This window comes from Giraffa tippelskirchi, chromosome 13 (assembly GCF_054371585.1).
Source record: "Giraffa tippelskirchi isolate mGirTip1 chromosome 13, T2T-mGirTip1v1.2.pri, whole genome shotgun sequence".
NCBI classification, from domain to species: Eukaryota; Metazoa; Chordata; class Mammalia; order Artiodactyla; family Giraffidae; genus Giraffa; species Giraffa tippelskirchi.
This window is the reverse complement of record NC_137287.1, coordinates 5660839-5685663: the sequence shown is the minus strand read 5'-3', so window position 1 is coordinate 5685663 and position 24825 is coordinate 5660839. Positions and strand designations below refer to the sequence as shown.

At 41.6% G+C, this 24825-nt stretch overlaps 1 protein-coding gene and 1 pseudogene across 2 annotated transcripts in view; one reads left to right on the top strand and one right to left on the bottom strand.

Moving 5' to 3' along the window:
- ZNF3 (zinc finger protein 3) overlaps nt 1-24825 on the top strand; it is a 490877-nt gene that overhangs the window by 140386 nt on the left and 325666 nt on the right. The gene's annotated exons all lie outside the window — the stretch shown is intronic.
- Nucleotides 279-24556, bottom strand: LOC145532153 (cytochrome P450 3A4-like; annotated as a pseudogene). The gene is made up of 7 exons (XR_014073045.1): nt 24450-24556; nt 16244-16343; nt 13109-13222; nt 12767-12855; nt 11347-11495; nt 5009-5173; nt 279-903 (listed from the first exon to the last, which is right to left on the bottom strand). The product of XR_014073045.1 is annotated as a cytochrome P450 3A4-like (transcript).

The window sequence follows — 24825 nt, the reverse complement described above, 5'->3', positions numbered from 1 at the left end:
CTGTTGGCATCCAAAATAAAGCAAATTTTCCTTTCCCGGAAAAACAAAACAAAACAAAACAAATTTAGGTCATCAGAGGAGGAGTAGCTTGATTTGAAATGTTACCTGCCAAGGATACACCATCAGCTTCTCTCCATTTCCCGCTGAAGCCTTTTCGGTCCACAGAAGAAGTTCATGAAGGGTTTGGGGCACAGTTATACACGGCAGTGTATACATAGTAACTCCCATCAGACACGCTCATATCAAACTTGTACAAAGGCAGACACTCCAAAGAGGCATTTGGTGGACAGTTTTCCAATGTTTCACAGTCAGTTTCAGAAAGTAAGCAATCAAAGTACAGGTACCATACTTTAGCGAGGGAAAAGTCCTCCGGGTATTTGGCAGGGGTAACTGTATGGAGAAACTGTTTGAAACCTGGGATCTCACTATGGGGCTGTGCAAATATAAAAGTCCCATGGAATGTGTCAAGAATGGAATCACTTTCACTGGACACAAAATCCCGCTGTGAAGTAGTGATCCAGGCTTTCCCTGTCAGATAAAGGTTCCATCTTGAAAAGCTCAGTCCTAGGAGTGAGTCAGAGTCACCATAAATGACAACCATGTTTGCATCCTTAACCTGCAGCGGTATTGCCAGGCTGCTGAGAAATACTGCCTCTCAGTAACAGGGATCATTTCCACAAAGGCCACACAGAGGCCATTCCTGTCCATCTTTCCTCTCAAGTCCCAAAGAAACTGAATGCCTTTCGTGTCTTCTGAAACAGCCCGTCCAACCCAGGTCCAATCAAAATGCAACATCAACAAGACCGTCCCAAGGGCCAGGGCTGTGTTTCTGGGGGCCATCTGATAGAGAGACGGAAACTGGCTTTTGTCACTCAGGATGGAATCAAAAGAGCCAGAGGTGAGCTAAATGGGAAAAGAAAAACATGATATCACTTGAGACCAGAGGAAGCAACACGAGGAAGAAATGAAGCACAACTATCAACCAACCTCACTTCTGTTAACCCTTAATGGGCATCAAACCAGATTGCCTGGTTGCTATTTCAAGTGGTGAAGACAAGTGATTTACTCAGGTAGAAAGTAATCACAGAGAAGCTTTGTTTATTCCATGTTTATGCATCATCCCCCTGAAAGCGCCCTGAAAAACAGCTACCCAAATCCAGATATCCCAGCCATTTGAGCCAACTATGGCTTCTCCCATTTGCTCCTTCTCCACCATCTGTTTGAGATTAAATTATCGACCCAAATTCACTGTTCCCCTGCCCTTTGCTATGTAACTTTGCAGTTTCTCTGGACAGAGGTGGCGCTTACTTTCCTCTCCCTTGACTTTATCCTGCAAATACAACTTGGTTATGCCAGTGTGATGTTAGTGGACATGACATAAGCAAAAATTTGAAATGTGCTTACTTAGGATTGACTGTTGGCATTTTTTGCCTACTATCACCATGAGGGAAAATTTCCTCTCGGCATTTGTTGCCACTTCAGCCTGGGCACAACACGAGGATACGTACAGCAGACCTGAGGACAACCACCAGCAAGGAACAAACCCCAGTTGTACCTGCACTCAGCTGAGCCCAGCCTAGAGCAACCGACCAGCCAGCCCAGAAAGAGAACATAAGTGAAAATAAGCAATCATTGCTTTATGTTACAAACCTTTACACACTGTATGCTTTTATGATACAGCATTATCATGCTAATAACTCCTGGATATAGAAATTATTATCTGGAAGTGGGCTGTTGCTATAACAAAAACATAACATATGGCAATAGTTTGGGAACATGGTCAGTGGTAATGAGACAACAGTTAAAGGGGGTTGCAAAATAGCCATAAAACTCTCACACGGGACTGAAAATGGTGCTGTCAGTTTTGCAAAGGGGAGAATCTGGAAAAAAAAACAACAAAACTATCATCTGTCACAATTCGAAAGACAGGAACTCTACCTAATCATTCATGGACTTGGACAAAATAGTTTTCCAGGAGAATGTTGAACTTCAAAGCATATGACAAGAAAGTGATAGGTCAGAAAAGAGCTGACAAATTTGCAAAAGCAGAATTTACAGGAATAAACAGTCTGGAAATTGCATAGTTGGACAATTAAGCCACTTCTCACAGAATCAAAACTGTAGCTATTACACTACTGCCATATAAAAAAGACTAAATTCATGTCACTGCTAGTATTGCTGCTGCTGCTGCTGCTAAGTCGCTTCAGTTGTGTCCAACTCTGTGCGACCCCATAGACGGCAGCCTACCAGGCTCCCCCGTCCCTGGGATTCTCCAGGCAAGAATACTGGAGTGGGTTGCCATTTCCTTCTCCAATGCATGAATGTGAAAAGTGAAAGTGAATTCGCTCAGTCCTGTCTAACTCCTAGCGACCTCATGGACAGCAGCCTACCAGGCTCCTCCGTCCATGGGATTTTCCAGGCAAGAGTACTGGAGTGGGTTGCCATTGCCTTCTCCGATGCTAGTACTAAACAGCCTTAGAATAAAGAGGAAATAAATGTTGTGTAGCTCTACACTCTTTTAAAACCACCAAAGAAATAAAGTGGTTAGTTCAGTTCAGTCGCCCAGTCACGTCCGACTCTTGGCGACCCCATGGACTGCAGTACGCCAGGCTTCCCTGTCCATCACCAACTCCCAGAGCTTGTTCAAACTCATGTCCATCAAGTCGGTGATGCCAGGGGTTAGTAGAACCTTTCAATTGGACAAACTGGCTTCTGGAAATTTTAAGCATATGATCCCACAGCAGTATGATGTCCATAAAGTACCAGTGATTAAGTCTAGCAAGCAGGGTGTGTTTAGTACAAGCATGGAGTTGCCTGGAATCTAAAACACTGACAACTCACAACATTTTGGAGAGAACTGTGCTGGCAAAAGCCTGGCCACCCTGTAATAAAAGACCCTGAGACTGTTGGGGATATAGAACGACCTGTATATCCCCAAATTACTACAGGCAAGAAACAACTGAAAAATCTAAAGATATATTTTGGAATTCCCTTGTCACAAGTGACAAGGAAAAGAATTGTGTAAAATAGTGGACAAAGAAAGAAAGATCTGCTTCTAGGGATTCAATCTGGGGCCTAATCCAAAAGCATTAGTATTTTTGAGACCTGGCAACATGGGCACAGTAAGACCTTAGAACTGGATAAATCATTGACTGCTATGTACTTCCCAATCTTCCTCTTTATGAAAACAAGTGTTTATTGCAGCTTGCTTGTTTCTGTTCCAGCTTTGTGTACTGGGTGGGTGGGAGGCACAAAACTTATTTTGTTAATTTGTAGCTCTTCATATAAAGAGGACCTGCATCTAGGAGGGATGAGGATCCTAAGATCTGGGTCTTTGAGCCTCATGCTGTGATTTAACAAGACCTCTGGGGAAGGTGACTTCCCTGGTGGCTCAGATGGTAAAGAATCTGTCTGCAATGCGGGAGACCAGGGTTTGATCCCTGGATCAGGAAGATCCCCTGGAGAAGGTAATGGCTACTCCCTCCAATATTCTTGCCTAGAGAATCCCATGGACAGAGGAGCCTGGAGGGCTACAGCCCATGGGGTTGCAAAGAGTCGGACACGACTGAGTGACTAATGCTAACGCTGGGGATCTTGGAGAGGAATGAGGATAGTTTGCATGTAGAGGGCCGTGAATACCTGTGATCCAAAAGGAAAGGACATCACACCTACCCGTGGGTATTTGCAGAGTTCCAGCACTGTCCCCGTCTGGGCTGAGATTGCCCGTGTGTTTCCTGCAATAACTGCTACAGGCGTTCTCTCTCTCACACAGGTGTAGTTAGGAATCCCCTTGCCAAGTCCAGACAACCAAGTCAGGCAACTCTCCATAGTTCTTTGCTCACTGTGCAGCGCTTTGTAGAGATCAAATCCTAGAGATATGTTGGGCAAAAGCTGGGGGTTCCTGTTTATCTCCTCAGTGGCAAAAACAAAGACTAGGACATTCTGGTAGTGTAATGGAAAAAACCTGTATAAAGAGCTTAAAGATCCTTAAGAAAAAGCTCAAACCACCTGATTTAAGATTCTTTTGCAATCCCAGAGTGAAAAGATGAGAGCACTTCCTGGCCAATTGTAAGCAAAACGTGAAATTCAGAAAGCTACTCGGTAGGTAGCACACATGATATTCTAATCTGCAGTGGGAAGGCACAGAAAGCTGACAATTCTGGAAAGAGCTAAGCCCTGAGGCGGCTTTTGATATGCAAACTGAGTGATCCAGAGTCATCCCTCCTGTTTGACCTACACACCCCAGAAGGCAACAGTCCTCACTTTAACCATCCAGGGCCAGATGCCAGGCAGCTAAGGGGCCACCCTAACAGCTTAGAGCCCACTAGGAGTGTTCACACCAGCCAGCCTGAACTGTTTACCCTGTCCTATCTTGACTTTTCCTCAGAAACTCCTATAAAGTCTGTTACATACATGCACCAGGTCCAGAAGCATGCCTATACCTGTGACAAAGATGACATTACTGTGCAGTGGGAGAAGGGTGGCCTTTGTAATAAATAATACAGGCTCAACGGGGTATCATGGAAGGAGTACATACCGTCCTCACACCATACACAAAATGAATTATAGCTGGCTTTTATTAAATGTGAAAGGTAAAACAGTAGAGAATCTTTAAGAAGAAAAAAATAAAAAATTACGTATGACCTTGGAGTAGGACAGATTTATTAAAAAGGATATAACACTAACAATAAAGAATATAAACTGAGAAATCAGACTACATTAAGAACTTTCAGTTGTCAAAATCATCATCAAAAGAATAAAAAGGCCAGCCAGATAGTAGAAAAAGACAGTATCAGCACCTATGTTGAACAAAGAAGTCATAACAAGAATATACAAAGAACCCCTACAAACTAAGAAAAAGGCAGATAATTCAGTAAAAAAATAGGCGAAGCATTTGAACAGACACTCGTAACTTTCAAATGGCTGATGGACAAATGAAAAGTTTCTTAACCTGAATAGTCACCGGGGAGATGCAAATGAAGCCCACATTTGAGAACCAGGTACTTACCTATGATGGCTAAAGTGAAGAATAGAGACACAGCAGAGGTTGGTGAGGATGTAGAACAATGGGAAGAAGTGGAATTCTCATACAGGGCAGGTCAGAGAGTGAGTTAGTACAACAGCCACTTCGGAAAACTCTTGGTCAGCATCCACCTAAGAAGAGCATGAATTCCTGCGGAGACAGTCAACAGGAATGCTAATCTAGCCACCAAAACCCAAGCACAAAATGTTTACACTAGTACTATTTATAACATACCAAAGTAGAAACTACATAAATGCCCAACAATATTGGAGTAGATAGATAAATTTTGGTCTATGCACACAATGCAAATCCATTCAGTGATAAGAACAAAAGACTAATTACAACAGTGTGAATGAATCTCACAAAGAAAAATATTGAGCCAAACACGTTAGACAGAAAAGAGTATGTTGTGTGCTTCCAAACTTACAAAGTTCAAAAGCAGGCTAAATTTACCCATGCTCTGAGAAGTCAGACTAGTACTTGCCCATGTGGGACAGTGAGTGAAGTAGCCCCAGGAGAACTTGGTCAGGAGTGGGGTGGGTCAGGAAGTGATGATCTGTTTCTTGTTCTGTACCCTGGGTATATGAGGGGTTCATGCTGTAAAACCTCCTCATGCTCTGCCCCTCATATTCGTTCATGGCTCTGAATGTGTCTTGTATTCTTTCTCTAAGTATTAGAATTGAGCAGAGTTGTCAGGTGAAATAATTAAAAATATAACATACTTCCTCAACCCTTGACCAAATGGATAGTTAAATAATGGATCACACTTTCTAACTTGGAGAATCTAATTCAATAGCTCACCAAAGAAGCTGTCAGATTTGAGATCTAATTTGTTAGACCACAACAAACATTTCATATAATATCAAAAAGTAAGGTACTAACTAAACCATTTGTAATCTAATGATCATGTTCCCAAAGAACTCCTGGGTCAGAGAGGAAACAAAGTCCAGAATCAGAAAACAGCAGCAAAGTGTCAGAAGAGAAAACAAGGGAGACGACATCTGGCTAAGTGAGTAGACGGAACGAGTCTGAAACGCCCTCAGCCTTCACTCACCCTGGAGGATTGTCGATAGTCAGCAGCTCTGGCCAAACCTGGGAAGCTGAACATATGTAAACAAAACACAGTGACAAAAATGTTTCTGAAATACATTTTGAAAAACATAGAGAGGAAAAACGGAGCCCAGGACAGGGTCATAGAATGAGAAAGATATTAGTTATATACCTGGGAAAGAATAGAAAGACAGATGGGGGAGAAGACCTCGAACAGCAAAATAGGTCCAGCTTCTGTTTCCAGGGACCTCATCCATATCTTCCCTCTTCATATGCACAGATGTCTGCAAAACTTGTGACTTTCACTCTCACGGGAACTGATATAAATGTTAACAATGTGAAGAGGTAGTGTCACTCTGAAGAGTGTTCCCAGCTTTCTTTTGAGCAAAACAAAATGTTGCATCATTATGACACTGACAGTCCATCAGATACAGGACTAGTTCAGCTTGATTAAGTGTAGGGAATAAAAGTAAGGAACCCAAATTGCCTTTGTTCCTAAAACCACTTGAAACCGAACCTAATGAAGAGAAAGGACCTCGCGGGCTATTTATTCTCTCCCCCGTCCTGACATCTACACAAGGACACTTGGACCATTAGAGAGAAAATCTAGGTATTTCACAAGCAAACTGATATCCATATGAAAATTCTGCTTCTGCAAGTAGGACACAGACAGATAGGACTTCTCTGTAGGGATATTGTCATGATCATCCTTAGCTGGCCACATGAACAGATGTTACAACTCTGTAGGACAGAAATTCTGTGGAACCTCTCAGCATTGCCCTCTGGCCAAAGGACTGCATTTTTGAGGAGCCATTTGCCCATGTTACTGGAATAGGGCAGGAAGCGTGGATCCAAGGGGCAGAGGATGACTGAGATCCCCCATCTCCCCTACGTCCTGGCCAAGCAGGAAGGGAAGAGAAGTGGGGAGAGTCTAATGTGAGGTCCTGATGAGAGGGGGTGTGGAAAGGAGAAAGGAAGTAGGACTGAAGGAAGGAAAATCAATTTCTCTCTCCAAATTAAAGGGAAATTGGCCAGTGGAAATAGACGAAGTTAGAGGGGATGAGGGAAGAATGGACACAGGCAGAACAGGAGAAAATGAAATCAGAGTGCATTGGGTTAACCACCTGAAGCTTCAAGAAATACATCTTATCATAATCACTAAAAGTAAAAAACTAAAGAAGGTTAAGAGAGAGAGAAGAAGAAAAAGAAATGCACTTACTGGAGAAAATGCCTATCTTGTCTAGGATGGTGTTTAAACTGTTTTGAAGAAAATTCTGAATGTTGAAGAAATGAATAAAGTGAGAAAAAGCCACAAATAATCATGTCCCCATCCCTGTAGACACTGGGCTTCATTTTTGTAAAGCAGGAGGAATCTTGTAAACTGCACACATAGAGTAGAAAGTGCAGGATCAGAGAGAGAAAAATGAGAGAGATGATCACAAAAATGTCTCTACAAATGACAATCCAAACCCCAGGTCTGGTGCGGGACCAGGCAGAGCTGGGAGGAAGGCTGGGAAATAAAGCTGAAGCTTAATGTCCCCACTTCGGAGGAAATGCAATGAAACAGGTGTCTTGAGCCTGTATCTAACACCTGGACAAACATGAGTTTGTGGCCCAGGTGTATATATACAGTTGGAGTCTTAGGGGACCCTTCAGCACCCTGTTGTGAATGAAAGAAGCATCATCCCCTCCCATCAGGACTTAGGGATCTTCTCTGTCCTGAGGCTGCACATCTGAGGACTTGTGCCCAAATGAAAAACATAAGGAAAAAAATATGTTTGTCAGCTACTCCAGCCCTAGGCCCTATGATTTCATCAGAATCCCTCCAGAACATCCCCAAGGACCTTCAACTCCTGACGCAAAGTATCCTTCCAACTGTGTCAGTGTGACTAGTCCACACGGTGACTGGCAGACCTTCAACTTCAAAGTTGGGAGTTATCTAAGATAGCCCCAATATCATATCATGCCCCTGAAAAGTCAAACTAGAGGGTCCTGGCTGAGACTGTGCAGCGTCACATGTTCAGGGCCCACAGTGTTGTGACTGTGCTGTATAAGGCCCTCAGAAAGCCCTGGACTTTCCATGAGGTTTAGAATCACAGGCAGGACCCTGTAACCCTGCTTGAGGAAATGATACCCAGCTGAGTGCTATCAATCTATCCGAGCGCTATCAAATTCTGATGCTACCACATGCACCGTGGAGAAACCTTGAGGTCATTATGATAAGGAAACAAAGCTCATCACAAAAGGACAAATACTGTCTGACCCCACTTAAAAGAAGTACACAGTCAAAGTCACACATGTTGAAAGTAGAAAGGTGGATGCCAGGGTCCAGAGAGAGAGTGCATGGGGAGTTTGTGTTTAAGTTACCCAAAGCCTTAACTGGGCAGAGGAAACAAATTCAGAAGGTGGGTGGTTGTGATGGTTGCACAGCAATGTGAATATAATAAACACCAGAGAACTGCACACTTAAAAATGGTCAAGATGGTAAACCTTATTTTCAAAATCATTTAGAAAATAATTTTACAAAATAATTAATTTTAAAGAAGAGCTTCTGTTTGAACACAATGAAACCTAAGAGCCACTGTCTTACCTCATGTTATGGACTGAAGTGTGGCCCTCACCCCCCAAATTCATAGATTAAAGTCTTAACCACAATGTGACTATATTTGGATAGGCCCTTAAAGGGGCTAACTAAGGTTAGATGAGGTCATAAACACACTCCTAAGTAACCCATGGGTTGCAGAAGAAAGCAAAAGGACAATCAGGAATTACTTTGAAGGATAAAGTCATGATATACCAAAACTGATGAAATGTAGCACAAGAAACACTCAGAGAGAAGTTTATGGGTTTATCTATCTACATTTTAAAAGAAGAAAAATTTCCTATCAATACCTAATTTTCCACTTTGTGCTGAAAAAAGAGGAGCAGACAAAAACTAAAGCAAACAGAAGGCAGAAAATAAAAGCAGAAACTAATGAACTAGAGGAAAAAAATAGAGAAAAATCAATGAAACAATAAGTTGATTCTTTTAAAAGACCTTTAAAACTAGATAGACCAAGAGAAAAAGACAAAAAGGTGTAAATTGCTACTGTCAAAATTAAAGGAGAGAGATTACTACTCACATTAAACAAATGAGAAGGACTATGGAGGAAACCATGAACAACTCTATGCCAATAAATAAGGTAACTTAGATAAAATGGACAGATTCCTAGAAAGACACAAACAGAAACAGATGCAAGAACACAGACAAGCTGAATAGATCTGTAAGAAGTACAAAGTTTGAGTTAGTAAAGAAGAAACTACACACAGTTTGACAAAGAAAAGCTCAGGTCCAGATGGTTTCAATGGCAAATACTATCAAATATTTAAAGAAGGATTAACAACAGTTTTTCATAAACTCCTCTAAAAAGTAGAAGATGAAACACTTTCAAACTCATTCTACATGTCCAGTATTAATCTGATGCAAAAACCAGACAAAGGAAGCACGGGAAAAGCAAACTACAGACCGACATATCTTATGAACATGGATGCACAAATCCTCCACAAATGAATCCAGAAAAATATAAAAAGAGGTATACACCATAAAAATGGGAGTTTAACCCAAGAAATGCAAGATTGTATAATACATACTACCAATTGCATAAAGAACAAAACCATATGATCATCTAAATATACAGTAAAAGTATCTGACAAAATCCAACACCCTCTTGTGTAAAAGGAAAAGCAAAAAGGAACAGAAGGGAATTTCCTCAATCTGATGAAGGCTATTTATGAAAAATCCATGTATAACACCATACTTAATCATCAAAGACTGGATGATTTCCTCTAAGTTTAAGAGCAAGGCATGGAAGCTTCTCTCACCACTTCTTGACATCATAGTAGAGGCTCTTGCCAGCAGAATTAGGGAAGAAAAAGAAATAAAACGTATCCATGTAGGAAATGAAAATGTAAATTATTTCTACCATCAGATAACATGAAAGTGAAAAGTGAAAGTATTAGTCACTCAGTTGTGTCTGACCCTTAGTGACCCCATGGGCTGTAACCCACCAGGCTCCTCTGCCTACGGAATTCTTCAGGCAAGAATACTGGAGTGGGTTGCCATTCCCTTTTCCAGGGGATCTTCCCAACCCAGGGATCGAATCCCGGTCTCCTGCACTGCAGGCAGAGTCTGTACCATCTGAGCCACCAGGGAAGCCTATAATCTTATATATAGAAAATTTATACAGATTCCACTAAAAACTTTCTAGAACTAATTTACAAGTTCAGCAGGGTTGCAGGATACAAGACCAATATTAAAAAATCAATTGTATTTCTATACACTGCAATAAATAATCCAAAAGTGAAATTAAGAAAATAACTGTTTATAATAACATAAAAAATGGAATACTTAGAAATAAGCAACAAAAAAGTACAAAATTTCGACTCTAAGAATTGAAACATTGTTGAAATAAAGATGATCTCAGTAAATGAAAAACATCCCATGTTCATGTATCAGGAACTTATTGTCAAGATAGCAAATCTACAGATTTAACACATCCGCTATCAGAATTCTAGCTGGTTTCCATGTAGAAATTGACAAGTTGAAATTAAAATTTATATGGAATTTCAAGGGGCCCAGAAGAGCCAAAACAATATTGCGGGGTGTGGGGAGGAAATAAATTGTAGGACTCATACTTCCTGATTTCAAAACTTATACCACAAAGCTATAATAATCAAGGCTCTATGCTCTTAGCAACATCCAAATATTAATATATCATAGTCACATTGCACATTATACCACCCGTTTTTATTTATGTTTAACTCAAAGTTTGTACCTTTTGACCACCTTCATTTAATTCCCCCACCACCCAAGCTCCACTTCTGGTAACCAAAAATGTGAAACAGTTTTTCTATGAGTTTGATTTTCTTCTTTTCAGTTCAACATTTAGTTATTTGTCTTTCTCTGTCTGACTTATTTCACTCATCATAATACCTTCAAGGTATATCTGCAATGTGCAAATAGCAGGATTTCCTTCATTTTGATGACTGAATAGAATTCCATTGTACACACACACATAATACACACATATACATACCACATGTATACACACATATGTTGATGGACACTTAGGTTGTAAATATTAATGAATTACACATTTTAAACAGGTGAATTACCTGATATGTGAATTTTTTCTTAATATAGATACTTGAAGAGAAAGAGATGAAGGGAGGAAGGGCGAGAAGGAGGGAGGGAGAAAAGAAATAAAGAAAAAGAAGCACAGGAGTCCACATACCTGAAAAGATAAGGAGGGGATTGAGGAGATCAAATCTTAAGAGCTCCTTAGTATGTTTCACAAAGGGATCATGTGGGTTGTTGAGGGACTCAATCTTCACTCCAAATGCTGTGCTGGTAATCACATCCATGCTATAGGCCCCAAACATGCTGAGTAGAGAGAGGAAGACATGGACAAGTTAAGATTAGAACCTCTTTACCATTCTTGTCCAACATGTGCAACAAGAAATGCATGTAAAATCCGATGCCCAGGCAAGACAGGTGAAGAGCCACACTCTCTAAGAACCACCTGCTGGATCATAGAAGATACTCTGCTACTATTGCTCCCTCCTGAGGTGTGTTTGGCGTGTCAATGATGCAGCTGGCCCTGTGCTAGGGGGATGGGGATACTAAGGCAAGTTAAACTTTGCCCCCTGAATTCAGGGATCTTGTCACAGAGGGAAAGACATCCAAAATCAGACAAAGTACAGTAGTGTGTTTTGACTATGGACAGTAAATGAGTGTGTAAGGACTGTGTTTGAGCAAGACAAAGGTGGAATGATCAACTTTTCCTGGGTAGTCGAGAGAGGGGACATTGACCTGGCTCTCACTTCACCACAGAGCCTGGGCACAGAGCCCATTCCCTTTAGCACGTTACAGAACAGCAGGGCTCTGTTCTGAGTTGCCGGGAACATCATTCCTTCTTGTCTTATACCCCTGCTAAGCCTCTCGAAAGACCCGTCTTCCTCAACTCCAGTGGTCTGTGTCTGCCCTGAGGGCAGAATCATTTCTGTGAACAGTAAGGACTAAAAATATTTCTAGTTAAAAATAAAAGAAATAAATCACTCTAAAATTGACTTAGGGGATTTAACCTATGTTAAATTTAAACCATGTAAACCTATGTTCCCAGGTTTTCCAGGGCAGTCCCAGTTTACTTGTTGTTCATGCATAATGAAAAAGAAAATCCCAGTTGAGATAATCAATTCTATGCTCGTCCTAACCGTAGGATGCACAGGATGTACAGGGCCTCTGTCTTTTTGGACCAAAGGTAAGAGAAATAAGAGAAGTGGTGGCAAGATTTAAAATTTAATATTTGCAGGTATCCTCAGCAAATTGTAAAGAGCTTTAAGCTGTTCCACAACCCATACTGCGATGAGCATATGCCACCCACTGCCCACCAGTAGGTACCACGTCCCTTCCCCTGCCACCACCCCATACCAGCCACACTCAGAATTGGTGCAATCACGTTTCTTCCTCCTCCCCGGCTGCCCTGCTCTTTTTGGTGAGCCACCTCTCTCTGAGGTGGGCCTTTGGGAGTTGTACCACCACATGCCTACTTCTGTTTGGTCACCAGAGTAACTCAGCAGTGGGAATTTGGCTCCAAGGCAGGCAATAGAGGGTCTCAATGGAGCTCAGATACCAGCAGCTTCAGCCCTACTTACTCTTTCATGGTGATGGGCTTGCCTTTCTCTGCTTCCCTCCTCAGGTTCCTCACCAACACATCTCCATACTGGCTAACGATGGGGAACATCTAGACACAAAACACAACAGCACAAGAAGTTAAATGTGGAGACTCAAGTCCTAGAGGACCTGGCTTTCCCATGAATAGAGCAGGAAGTGACATTTGATAATGCATCTCATAGTGTCTCTTCTAGGAGGTAAAGAAAAAAGACCATTTTATTAGGAAGCTCAAATTCAGCAGATTCCTCCTTAGAAAAGGACAATGACTTCATTTTCTACCTTTTTCTTTAAGTTTCTAATTGAACGTCCTTTTCTTTTCTTACCTCCTTGAGCTTCCCACTAGTGAAGGTTGGAGACAGCAACGTTCATATTTTCTTCCATTGTTCATCCTCAGCCAGAGAGATAGCATCTTTCATAACTCCCACGGGACCAAACACCTGGAGTTGAAAAGAACTCATTGTACCCTACCTATGTCTTGGAGGTCTCAACATTTTGGGAAACTGTGTTAAATGTACACCAATTCAACAAATATTTAGTGACTGTCTACTTAGAAGCAGGCCCTACGCTAGATGCCCAAGGATTATTTATCTCAAATGCATAGCTACCTGTGGGGGTCAAGGAAACATCCAGCCACCTGATGTCATTTCTAGACTTTATATTCCAATTTCCTTTTAAGTGAAAATGACCCATGTAATGGGAAAACTGTTCTTTCAGAGGAATAGACAAGTATAAGACCTAGATCATTCTCCTGGGGTGTGCAAAGTACAAGGATGTTGATGACAGGTAGCCAGATAGCCTTGCAAAAGGTATGTTGACTCAGAGCAGTTTCATCTTTACATTTCTCTAAAGCCTGACAAATGGGTAAAAGGAATGTCTTGACATGGTGATTGTTTTTATTTATTTTTTAATTATGTATTTATTTATTTGGCTGTGCTGAGTCTCAGTTGCAATGTGCGAACTCTTAGTTGTGGCATGTGGAATCTAGTCCCTGATCAGGGATCAAATCTGGGCATTGGGTTTGGAGTACAAAGCTGGGAGTACAGAGTCTTAGCCACTGGACCACCAGGGAAATCTCTTGATTGGGTAATTGTTTTAAATATTGGTGCTTAGCACTTGAAAGATTAGGAATCTATTTGCTAGTTTGAAGAAATAGTGCAATTACATGAAAAATATTTTCCTGTACGTTTTTTTTGCCCATGGTGAGAAGGAAAAAAAGGTAATTCTATTTCTCAGCTTGGTACTGGCTTATCAAACTAACCTGCTTGAAATTTCCACATTCCTTGGCTGCTATCCAAAAGTCTACAAACAATAAATGCTGGAGAGGGTGTGGAGAAAAGGGAACCCTCTTACACTGTTGGTGGGAATGCAAACTAGTATAGTCACTATGGAGAACAGTGTGGAGATTCCTCAAAAAACTGGGAATAGAACTGCCATATGACCCAGCAATCCCACTCCTGGGCAAACACACACAAAGGAAACCAGAATTGAAAGAGACACATGTACCCCAATGTTCATCACTGCACTGTTTATAATAGCCAGGACCTTGAAGCAACCTAGATGTCCATTGGCAGACGAATGGATAAGAAAGCTGTGATACATATACACAATGGAATATTACTCAGCCATTAAAAAGAATACATTTGAATCAGTTCTAATGAGGTGGATGACACTGGAGCCTATTATACAGAGTGAAGTAAGCCAGAAAGAAAAATACCAATACACTGTACTAATGCATATATATGGTATTTAGAAAGATGGTAACGATGACCCTATATGCGAGACAGCAAAAGAGACACAGATGTATAGAACAGTCTTTTGGACTCCGTGGGAGAAGGCAAGGGTGGGATGATTTGAGGGGATAGCATTGAAACATGTATATTATCATATGTGAAACAGATCGCCAGTCCAGGTTCGATGCATGAGACAGGGTGCTCAGGGCTGGTGCACTGGGATGACCCTGAGGGATGGGATGGGGAGGGAGGTGGGAGGGGGGTTCAGGATGGGGAACACATGTACACCAATGGCTGATTCATGTCAATGTATGGCAAAAACCACCACAATATTGTAAAGTAATTAGCCTCCAATTAAAATTAAAAAAAAAATCCACATTCTTTCAAAATAAATAAGGAAATAGAGAGGCACATTGTTGTTTATGGATTCAAAGATGTGACTTAGTAAAAATATAGATTTTTTCCCCAAAGTTTTTCTAAGGGTTAATTCAACTCTTTAGCAATTATTTTGCAAACATAGATTAGTTTACCCTAAATTTATAGGGAAAGGCAAAGGACCTAAAATAGCTAAAACAATTCTGAAAAAAATAAAGTGGGAGGAATAATCTACCTGTTAAGACTTACTATGCAGCTATGGTAATCAAGATTGTGTGGTACTGGGAGAGGAACAGATAAATAGATCAATGGACTGAACAGAGAGTGAGAAATAGACCCACAGAAACAGGCCCTAATGATTTTTGACAGTGGTTCCAAAGCTACTTAATGAAGGAAGGATAGTCTTTCTACAAATAGTGGAAGAACAACTTAGACATTTATAGGCACAAAAACCCCAAAAAACAAAAAAGCAAAAGAATCGTGGCCTAAGCTTCACGTTATACAAAAATCAACACAAAATGGATCGTAGACTTAAATGTAAAACATAATACTGTATAATATTTAGAGGAATAAAGGAGTAAAACTTTGGAACCTAGGGCTAGGTGAAGAGGTTTCAGACTTGATATCAAAGGTACAACCCATAAAAAAAAAATAAATTGGCCTTACCACACTTTTTTTTTTTAAAGGACTTGCCTGGTGGTACAGTGCATAAGAATTAACCTGCCAGTGTAGGGGACATGGGTTTGATCCCTGGTCGGGGAAGATTCCACATGCCCTAAGAGCAACAAAGCCTGTGAGCTGCAATAAGAGAAGCCACCGCAGTGAGAAACCCGTGAATTGCAAGGAAGAGTAGCCCCCACTCACTGCCACTAGAGAAAGCCCAAGCACAGCAATGAAGATCTAGGTCACCCAAAAATAAAAAGATAATCTTTGAAAATTAAAAAAAAAGTGCTCTGCTAAAGACTCTGATAAGAGGAAAAGACAAGCTGCTCACCGTGACTGTAAAAGAATAGTAGGAGGGAGCCTTATGGAGATGGAATAGTTCTGTATATTGATGGTGGCAGTTACACAAACCTAAATATATGATAAATTTTCATATATCAACACACACACATACAAATGAGTGTACAAAAAACTGATTAAAACTGAATAAGCTCTGTAGATAGAATCAGTGTCAATTTCCTGCTTTGATATTATAATTATTCAAGATATTACCATTGAAAGAAACATGACAAGGATACAAAACTGGGATCTCCCTGTATTTCTTCTTTAGATATCATGCTGTGAATTTATACTTATTTCAAAATGAAAATTTAATAATCAATTCATTAAAAAATTAAAATGTATGCCTACCCGTCGGTTTGTGAACACAGAGTAACATTCTTTCACTAGCACAGTTTTGATCATGTCTGGACCTGTGATAGCCAACACAGGCTGCTGACCATCAAAAATCCTCTTAAAACAGGTCTGATTAAACTTAACGAGCCAGTTTTTGCACCTGGAGCCACACCTAGACCCAGCTTTTCACCTATATGTTACATAATCCCTACTGCTAGAGATCATGGTTAGAAATAACATTAGAACATGGGCTAGGTCTAGGTGGTGTGTGATGGGTATTTCCTAAACCAACTTTACAATTCTTAGGGCTTTAAAATATTTTATTATCAAAAACTAAGTTAGCTTAGTAAACAATTAATTAACTGGAAACAAAAAATAATTGAGAGCCCATCCACTTTGTGATTTTTGAAGATGTAGCAAAAGCATGAAAAATGCAAGGATCTAATAGTAGATAAAACTGTAGACATACTAATATTAAATATGTAACAATGCATCTGCAAATGGAAGATTTGGAATGCTCCACAAGTAAGAGAAGGTTTGTGAAAGATTTCTTTGCTCTATTTTCAAAAATTTGCTTACTTTATACTTTTTTTTTTTTAAAGGAAATAATTTTCTAAGTAATGAGGAGATACCCCTGGTGGCATCAAGGATTTGAAACAAAAGGACAAAGAAAATAAAGTAATTCAGAGGAACAAGTATAAACTCTTACCATCAGGTGGCCAAAGTATTGGAGCTTCAGCTTCAACATCAGTCCTTCCAATGAATATTCAGGGTTGATTTCTTTTAGGATTGACTAAGGTTGGATCTCCTTGCAGTCCAAGGGACTCTCAAGAGTCTTCTCCAACACCACAGTTCAAGAGCATCAATTCTTTGGTGCTCAGCTTTCTTTATAGTCCAGCTCTCACATCCATACATGACTACTGGAAAAACCGTAACTTTGACTGGACAGACCTTTGTTGGTAAAGTAATGTCTCTGTTTTTTAATATGCTGTCTAGGTTGGTCATAGCTTTTCTTCCAAGGAGCAAGTGTCTTTTAATTTCATGGCTGCAGTCACCATCTGCAGTGATTTTCAGTTCAGTTCAGTTCAGTTCAGTTGCTCAGTTGTGTCCGACTCTTTGCGACCCCATGAATCGCAGCACACCAGGCCTCCCTGTCCATCACCAACTCCCGGAGTTTACCCAAACTCATGTCCATCGAGTCAGTGATGCCATCCAGCCATCTCATCCTCTGTTGTCCCCTTCTCCTCCTGCCCCCAATCCTTCCCAGCATCAGGGTCTTTTCCAATGAGTCAACTCTTCACATGAGGTGGCCAAAGTATTGGAGTTTCAGCTTCAACATCAGTCCTTCCAATGAACACCCAGGACTGATCTCCTTTAGGATGGACTGGTTGGATCTCCTTGCAGTCCAAGGGACTCTCAAGAGTCTTCTCCAACACCACAGTTCAAAAGCATCAATTCTTTGGTGTTCAGCTTTCTTCACAGTCCAACTCTCACATCCACACATGATTACTGGAAAAACCATAGCCTTGACAGTGATTTTGGAGCCCCCCAAAATAAAGTCTCTCACTGTTTTCATTGTTTCCCCATCTCTTTGCCATGAAGTGATGGAACCAGGTGCCATGATCTTAATCTTCTGAATGTTGAGTTTTAAGCCTGCTTTTTCACTCTCCTCTTTCACTTTCATCAAGAGGCTTTTTAGTTCTTCTTTGCTTTCTGCCATAAGGGTGGTGACATCTGCGTATATGAGGTTATTGATATTTCTCCCGGCAATCTTGATTCCAGCTTGTGCTTCACCCAGCTCATGACGTACGCTGCATATAAGTTAAATAAACAGGATGACAATATACAGCCTTGACGTACTCCTTTCCCAATTTGGAACCAGTCTGTTGTTCCATGTCCAGTTTTAACTGTTGCTTCCTGACCTGCACACAGATTTCTCAGAAGGCAGGTCAGGTGGTCTGGTATTCCCACCTCTTTACGAATTTTCCACAGTTTATTGAGATCCACACAGTCTAAGGCTTTGGTGTAGTCAATAAAGCCAAAGTAGACATTTTTCTGGAACTCTCTTGCTTTTTCGATGATCCAGTGGATGTTGGCAATTTGATCTCTGGTTCCTCTGCCTTTCCTAAATCCAGCTTGAACATCTGGAATTTCATGGTTCACGTACTGTTGAAGCCTGGCTTGGGGAATTTTGAGCATTGCTTTGCTAGTGTGTGAGATGAGGGCAATTGTGCAGTAGTTTGAGCGTTCTTTGACATTGCCTTTCTTTGGGATTGGAATGAAAACTGATCTTTTCCAGTCCTGTGGCCACTGCTGAGATTTCCAAATTTGCTGGCATATTGAGTGCAGCACTTTCACAGCATTATCTTTTAGGATTTGAAATAGCTCAACTGGAATTCTATCACCTCCACTAGCTTTGTTCAGAGTGATGCTTCCTAAGGCCTGCCTGACTTCACATTCCAGGATGTCTGGCTCTAGGTGAGTGATCACACCATCAGCCTTGTGTAGTTCAATGAAACTATGAGCCATGCCGTGTAGGGCCACCCAAGATGGACAGGTCATGGAGGAGAGTTCTGACAAAACATGGTCCACTGGAGAAGGGAATGGCAAAGCACTTCAGTATTCTTGCCTTGCTTGAGAACCCCATGAACAGTATGAAAAGACAATGCATAATAACTACACTATTATTATTTGGTTTCCTTTCACTGTTTTCCTTTGTTTCTGCATTTTCTCAGTTCTCTGATTAAGCTTATTCTTTAGCTAAAGGTTTTCCACAGAAAAAAAGGCAGGCCGAGGACATGGAGGGGTGGGAGGACTATACGGACCTGCTTTGTCTCAGTTTGTCAACTGAGATTGCAGAGACAGGGGCACACCGCCTACCGCCGTCCCCCACACCCCCCAGAAAGACCCATCCTCAGGCAGGGAAAGCTAATAATTTCTGTTCTGAGCACTTGGCCTGCACTAAGATATTCTGTCCACTCCATAACCCTATGAGCTAAGTGTTGTTATGACCCCTCTTCTACAAATTAGCAAGAAGGGACACATAAAGGTGAAGTGACCACTCAAGTACGCATCCCTAACTACTCAAGCAGTTGGGATTCAAATTTCGATCATCTAGCTTTAGAGCCCAAGGTGTTAACTTTAACCAGGCTCAGCCTTGCCCGGGAATATAGCGCGTGCGTGTGTGTGTGTGTGTGGGGGGGTACTATCACTAAAGCCTGGATATTTTGAGAGGGTGGGCACCCAAACCAGAGAGAAGATGGCTGGGGTGAAGTAGAATACTTTTTCAGACCCACACACATTGCCCCATAGAGAAATCCCTTCCCCCTCCCGGAAGCAGAGGCACTTTTATAGATTTTACAGCAAAGAGGAGGAGGAGGACTTCCTTAAGGTTGCTAACTCTCTACTCTACCCCAGAATCTCTTTCCTGGTAAACTAACCACTAACATCTCTACCAAGGGCTTCCCTGGTGGCTCAGTGGTAAAGAATCTGCCTGCCTAAGCAGGAGATCTTCCCCTGGGGTCAGGAAGATCCTCTGCAGAAGGAAATAGCAACCCACTGCAGTATTCTTACCTGGGAAATTCTATGGACAGAGGAGCCTGGCAGGCTATAGTCCATGGGGTCGCAAAGAATTGGACATGATTTAGCGACTAAACAGCATCTCGACCACACCGTATAAAGTTCCTTCATGTCTCTCTTAACTGATCCTTGTGAAAACTCTGTGAGATAAACAGTATTGGGTTTATTCATTCCCCACTTGACATGCTGGAGAAGAGTACTGCCCAAGCAGTTGAACTGTGAATCCAGAACACAGAGCCAGAACTTGGGCTTCTAAATTCTGCCTGTTTGCTTAGACTCAAGGGGCTTCTGAAATAACTCTGCAGGTTGTGTCATCTTCCCATGGGATAAATATTTCCTTCCACACTTCCCATCATGCTCCCACTCTTGTTCCAAAGGCTACAAAGCCAGTTGTGACCACAAAGATGATATGTACTTCCTTCTACCCACGACTATGTTGGGTATTCACTGAACTTTTGGTGTCAGATATTAGGGGATGTTGCAGATGGTTCACACATGTCACCATCAGAATCATTTCGGTTTCCAGAAGAGCAGAAACTGATGAACAGGAGTAAAGAGAAATCAGAGAAGAGAGGGAAATATCAGACAATCATATAGAAGGGAATTAATGAAACAGGAAGTGTAAGATGAAGGGAAAAAAACCAAGTGTCTTGGGGTACACTGCAGAAGAAAGGCAAAGCACTGGCCCCTCCTCACTGCTTCAGTGACTACCTGACAAGTTTTGCTTGACTCTGTGCTGGCCTCACCCAGGTGGTTCTCTTTATTTAAAAAAATTAATTTATTATAATTGGAGGCTAATTACTTTACAATATTGTGGTGGTTTTTACCATACATTGACATGAATCAGCCACAAGGGTACATGTGTCCCCTCTGTCCCGACCCCCCTCCCACCTCCCTCCTGGTGATTGTCTTCTTAAGCCACTGACAGAGCCTGCTAATACACAGATCTTATAACATTCCTCTGTGGTTCAAATCCCTACAACCACCTTCATCATCCCCAAGATAAAATCTTAGTGCCTCAGGGTAGAATCTCAAGACTCTTCTTCATCTGGCTTCTTCACCTTGTCTTGACAAATCTCCTCATTCATTTGGCCAGAGGGAGAACAGAAGAGAGGGCATTTCAGGCTGTGAGAACAGCTGATCTTATCCATCGTTATCATTGTTGAATGTGCTTCTCATTTCTTAGTTGCAAAACAGAGGGTCTAAATCAAGCCAACTTTTACTGCTATTAATAATAAGGAAATGATTGAATCCCAGACCCAACTAGGGACCCTCTCCTTGTAAGGTCAAGGTTTCACCTTGGTCTGGTCAATAGAGGGGTGGTCAGTGTGCAGGGCCTCTGGAAAAAGCCACTGGGCTTTGCAGACACCATAGTGACCTATCTTATACTTGTTAGGGTACATCACTGGGATTTGAAAATTTTAGTTGAGGTAAAATTCATATGACACAAAATCAACCATTTTAAAGTGAACAATTCAGTGTCTTACCACATTCACAAAGTTGTGCTACCAACAGCTTTATCTTGTTCCAAAATATTTCCATTATACCAAAATAAAATTTGTGCCCATTAAACACTTTCTCCCCACTCTCTCCTCTCCCCAGACCCTGATAACCACCAATGTAAATTCTCTCTTCATAGATTTGTCTATTTCTGATGTTTCACATAAATGGATTCATGTAATATGTGGCCTTTTGTGTCTGGATTCTTTCATTTAGGTTTTCAAGATTCATTCCTCTTACACCGCACGTTCAGTATTTCACTCTTTCAGTGGCTGAATACTATTTTATTTGTGGGTGAAAAAATTAATAGCCCATCTAAGAAAGAAACAGAAAATTTTCTTTGAGCCAATCTGAGGATTATAACCCAAGAGACAATCTTTCAGAAAGCTCTGAGGACTATTCTGAACATTTGAGGTCAAAGCAAATTTAGGTAAGTTTTTGAGTGAAAAGGTTATACATCAAATGACATGTTGACAGTTTACGCAACCCAGATCTGTACCCTTACAAGATTAAAGGGATTGTTGTCTCTAAGAAGTCATCTTGCTGGCACCAGAGAAAACTGCTCTTGACATGAAGCCGGCATTCTTATGTCTTCTAAGAGGGCTGGTTAATGCATGTGCACAAGGTACCCTAAAGGGAGAAGGTGGCCCAAATATTGAGAAGGAATTTTATGTATGAAAATTTTTTCTTTTTTTTGTTGTTGTTGTCAACCTTTTTTGTTCAACCCTTTTATTTTTTAAAATCGGGATATAGTTGCTTTATAATATTATATTTAGAATAGGGAGCTCAGCTTGGTGCTCTGTGGTGACCTAGATGGGTGGGATTGGGGGGCGGGTGGGAGGGAGGCCCAGGAGGGAGGGGATATATGTATACATATAGCTAATACACTTTACTCTACAGCAGAAACTAACACAACATTGTAAAGCAACTGTACTCCAATTTAAAAAAAATTTTTTTTGTTGTTGTTTCGCCTTAAAAATAAGTTTGTATCATCCTGTATGGATACACAACAATTTGTTTATCCATCCATCCATGGATTTTGTTTCCACCCTTTTGCTTTGGGGAACAGCACTGCAATGGCTATGAAGACACATGTATTTGAGAAACTGTTTTCAGTTCTCTTAGACATCTATCCAAGAGTGCAATTCTGGAGTCACGTGGTAATTTTATGCCAACCTTGCAGAGGAGCTGCCAAACGTTTTCTGTGATGGTTGTACCACTTTACAACCCCACCGGCATGAATGAGCCATCCAATTTGTACACATTCTCACCAACACTTGCTTTTTACCTTTTTTATTTATAACCATCGTAGTGGTTGTGATGCAATAAGATTTCTGAAACTTTGATTTTCTGTAACTAAAATAAAAAATCCTAATGGTTAAGAATCTATAAGAATTTGCCAGAGATTGTTGTTCAGTTGCTCAGTCATGTCCAACTCTTTGCGACCCCATGGACTGCAGCATGCCAGTTTCCCCTGTCCTTCACCATTTCCTAGAGTTTGCTCAAACTCATGTCCATTGAGTCGGTGATGCCATCCAACCATCTCATCCTCTGTCATCCCATTTTCCTCCTGCTTTCAATCTTTCCCAGCATCAGGGTCTTTTCCAATGACTTGGCTCTTTGCATCAGGTGGCCAAAATAGTGGAGCCTCAGCTTCAGCATCAGTCCTTCCAATGAATACTCGGGGTTGATTTCCTTTAGGATCAACTGGTTTGATTGCCAGAGAGAAAGGGAGAGAAAGGAGAGGAAAGAGTGTGGGGGGAACCTGCTTCAGGAGGCCCCTGAGCCTTCTATGGGCTCCAGGGACACCTATGCTCTCTGCTATATAGACAGTTGGCTGGTAGGGATCCACAGAACATGACTGATACGAAGGCCCTGGGTGAGTTATTTAAACCTTCTCAGCCTCAGTTACCTAAACTATAAAGTGAGAGTTGTCTTTTCCTCCTAAAGGAGTGCACACCAGACCAAACATGGCCCTGACCCATGACCTGAAGGGCTTGGGTCCTGGGTCTGCAAGGTGGCCTCCTGGTGGCTTTGACTAAAGAGGACATGTGACCTCATCCATCAGATACCTGACCCTTAGTAGACCCTCTAGAAATGTGCACTCATATGAGCTCATAGACAGTTAACTAGTATCAAGACTTCTAGAGTAAACACAAACTATGGAATGTATCTTTTGTCAGCAAATTACAATGAAGAATACTTAAAATTGTTAGGAGTCTGCTGAGTGTGAACGCTTCATTTTTTCACTCCTTATTGGTTGTGTTTAAATGGCTCATTTTACTATCTGCTGTGTGTGGAGATACTGAATCAGAAATGTTTAGGACATTATTTCCTGGCTTCTAATTGGGGTTATGGGTGTCTGTCCTGCTGTGTGAGTTCAAGGCCCTGAGTGGGACCTCCAGCCCCACATTCCCCAACCCTGTAGGATGCCAAAGCCCCCTGGGTTGAAATCCCTCCCACTCTCCTCCTCCTGGCTTAGGGGAGCAATTGTTTCTAGAAAGTTCCCAAACTTGAGTCCATTGTTGGCAAGGAACAGACAAAATCCCAAAGGAACAAACAGGAGAGAGAAGAGCACATTCTCTTCTTACAGACACAGCGTGTTTATAAGATACAGTCAGGACTTCCAGGCAGTTACCAGATTCCTTTTCCTGGGCTGAGTCACTCATTCCCACCCTGAGTCACTGGGAGTATTGGCTGCTACTCATTACAGGCCACCCAAACTCTGGATAATCTCTCTGGGCCACACTAAAGCTTATTCACCTGGGAGTCTGTACATCCTGGGAGAGAGGAGGGCCAGTCTACGATGGGGTGCAGAAGGCTGGTTCTGCCTCCAACTGGGACCCACTCTGGATTACAAATCTGTCTCAGGTTCCCTGTGGGATTGAGCTCTGCAGAAACCACATCTTCAACTCAGCTTTCCCTTCTGCCCCACTCAGGTCCCCACATCCCTTTACTTGAGATCACTCTCTCAGTATTTGTGCCAGAATCCCCGTATCAGGTTCTGTTTTTAAGGAACCCAACCTAAGACAGTGAATGAGTCCGAGCTAATGTGTGTACAGTGCCATTCAGCTGAGGGACACAGAGGTGTTGAAATTCAGCCCAAACTCTGTGGTCTAAGCAATACAAAGACCACACTTACCCAAAGCCACTTGTCCTCATTTGCCCAAAGCCGCTGATGAGTCTAGACTCAGTCCTGGATGGTGCTGGGATTTTAAACTCAGGAGCTCCAGCTTCAGAGGCACCCATCTCTCAGTTAAAGTGTGGGCTGCCTCCTTATAATAATGTAAGACAAAGAAGACTAAGGTGAGAGATGGGGAGAGCTATATAAGCCAGAAGCTGCCCCTGTGACCATCAGCCTCAACAAATAATCACAAACTTATGGAAGAGTCTGTTGAAAGATCTATTTTTCTTATTCATCCCAGAGTAAATTGCCAACCCGTTAATTCACACCCCCGTATCACCCACAAACAGCAACATCTCCTATGTGACCACAATACGACCTACAAGTCAGGAGG